Here is a 2,834-nt window from a genome sequence, read left to right as displayed (position 1 = left end):
CTTCTATTATTTACTTTAAGTGATTTGGTTTCTGTCCCTCTGTGTTTCAGAATTAATTACTTCTGATTATAGCAGCAGCATCTCTTCAGAGATCTCCTCTGGTCTTAGCTAGCTTTCAGCATTTGGGTCTGTCTAGCATACTCTCACCTTCATTTGTAAGGGAGGAAAAGTATCAGCCTATTTGGGCTAGTACCTAGGTCCTTGGTCATGGGTTGTGGTAATACTTATGACCCCTAGGCAATCTAGATATTGGCATGCAAGAAACAACAATTCATTGCAATAACAATGTCTCCTTGGTTAAAATATAATCAATAACAAGACTATCAAGCACCAACTGGAAAATAATAAACTCTAATGACACTGTACCATGTTTATCCATGGGAATTAAAACTGTAGTTATAAAACAAACTTTGTATACAGTACATATCTACTAAGTACAGCAATTTTACTTTCCTTCAATTTAGAGCAGTATTCATTTATGGTAACATATATAGCAGTTAATCATATGTACATTTTTAGGCTAAATTGTTATGGAAGCATGAAGAACAAAGAAATAGATTATTAAAAGTTGAACAATGGAGGATGGAAAATGGTAGTAAAAGTGATCTAAAAGTTCTTATTAAGAAGTAAAGGAAAATTAATGTTATTAGATAACAGTAACAGAAAACAACTAAGATAATGATAAATAAAAGACAATCAGGATTAGGATTAAACTTAGAGAAAAAGAGAATTAAGAAGAAATACTTAGGAAACAATCTGAAAGGAAAAGAGTGACAGAAGAAAGGAGACAAAGGGAGGACCTATTCAAGCACATAAAACACAGATATATTTTTAAAAGGGGGAATAAGAAAATGGGTGGTAGAAGCCCATACTAGACTAACAGCAGCAGTAGCAGCAGCAGCAGCAGCAGCAGCAACAACAATAATAAATACAAATAGTTCAGAAAAGAAAGAAATTCAGTTAAAATAAGGGAGATGAGGAAAACAGCAAAATCAAAAGCTCTCTGTGTATTTTCAGGAAATTTTTTTCTCGCAGTATGTAGTTTTTAATCTTACAAGTCACCATCTTCTTTGCCTCTTTTTACAGTCTATGAATTTGTGTGGAAATTTCTCAGCTTACTTAGTCCCCTGTCTGTAAATCCCTGTCTGTGCCAATTCTCTAAACTGTTACTCAGGCCCATGACAGGTGCTGAGTATTGGATTCTGAGAGCCCTGGTGTAGATTCCTATTGCTTGAGGGACAATGCTGGGTATCTAATGCATATTCCAGTGTCTGTAGGACTATCTCCAGACACCAGGTATGAGACACCATCTCATTTCACCTTGCGGTGTCAAGAGGAGACACAGGTGCTTGGTTAACAGCAAGGAAAAGGACTGATGTGGGGAGATTTTTGCAGTCCCACTGAGGGCAAAAGACACTAGGTGGTGTCTCTTGGTGTCTGGAGCACTAAACAAAACAGACCAACCTTTGCCCTTGCTTTAACCAGGCAGTGGACTGACCTATTGTGCCAGGATGGACTGTGCCTGGGGCTGTGGCAAAAGGAAGGGTAGAGACTTGGATGTGCCCAGAATAAGAGCAGTGTGCCTGGTGCTGAATGGACACTGTCGCAGTCCAAGTGTGTCAGGTGGAGACTAACACAGATTGGAGCTCCCTGGCTACCCAGGCCTTGGGTGTAGTGTCATACAGAGTCTCTGGCAGATCTAGGATTTGAGTGGAGCAGTGAGGGCTGGGTGTAAACTCAAGTAAGGCCAAAGTGCAGGTATTGACTCAAACCAGACCAAGGCTAGCTCTGTGTACTGGACGAATTCCCAAGCCAGTGTAGTATAAACTTCAGGTTCCCAATGGTAACTCAAACGTGTCAGGGGTCCAATATTGAAGACTCCTGACACAAACAGCAGTTATTCTTTTATATTCCTGGAACCTGAGATCAGGTGAGTGAGGAGGAAGCCTCTCCTGCCACTGATCACTCACCTCTGGTGTGTGCTTGCAAAAATGCGTCAGGGCTGAAGCCCCCTCAGTGTTTGTAGAGGAGACAGTGAGATGATGGGGCTCATATACCCCCAAGTTTATCCTGCAAGACTAGTTAGTCTTTGCAGTGCTCCTTGAATCCCATCACCTATGTGGGAAGTTCGCAAGATTGCTGCTCCCACAGTGTGAAAGGACAGAGACCCTTAGGTTGGCTCTGTCAGGACATCGCCCCTCTTTTTTAACTCCTGTGCATATGTTCTGTTAGAGCTACAAGTCTCTTCCTTTACACTGATCTTTTTGTATCAGGGTGTATGTCTGTCCTCTTCTTCTAATTAACTGTGCTTTTAATTGATCTTCTCTGAGTCACTCAGACATGACTCCTTTATTCAGCCATGTCAGATCTTCTATGTGTGTCTTCTTGAATATCTTTCAGCACTGTCATGTTACTGGCCAAGTCTTTTATCTCCTTGATTAATTCCTAAATATAGTATTGTTTTAATTGTCATAAGTGAAATTGTTTCCAAAATTTTGTTTTCTCAATTGTTCATTGTTACTGCATAGATGCAAGTAATTTCTTTGTGGCCTAAACATATGGTCAATCCTGGGAAAAGTTTTGGTATTTGTTTGAGAACATGAATGCCACTGTAATTGGGTAGATTATTCTGCATATGTCTACTTGAGTTTGTGAAGTCCTTCTTTTCCCTTCTAACCTTCCATATGAATCTTGCATTCATTATTAGGAGACAGGTATTAAAACCTCCAAATACTATCTAGAAATATATATTTCTTCAAATTTATCAATTTTTTCCCCACATGTTTTAATGTTTTATCTTTAGGCATAAATATTTTAATTACTTTATCTTTTCA

This window comes from Chinchilla lanigera, unplaced genomic scaffold (assembly GCF_000276665.1).
Source record: "Chinchilla lanigera isolate Chin_1 unplaced genomic scaffold, ChiLan1.0 scaffold00065, whole genome shotgun sequence".
Classification (NCBI taxonomy): Eukaryota; Metazoa; Chordata; class Mammalia; order Rodentia; family Chinchillidae; genus Chinchilla; species Chinchilla lanigera.
Note: the sequence above shows the minus strand (reverse complement) of the source record.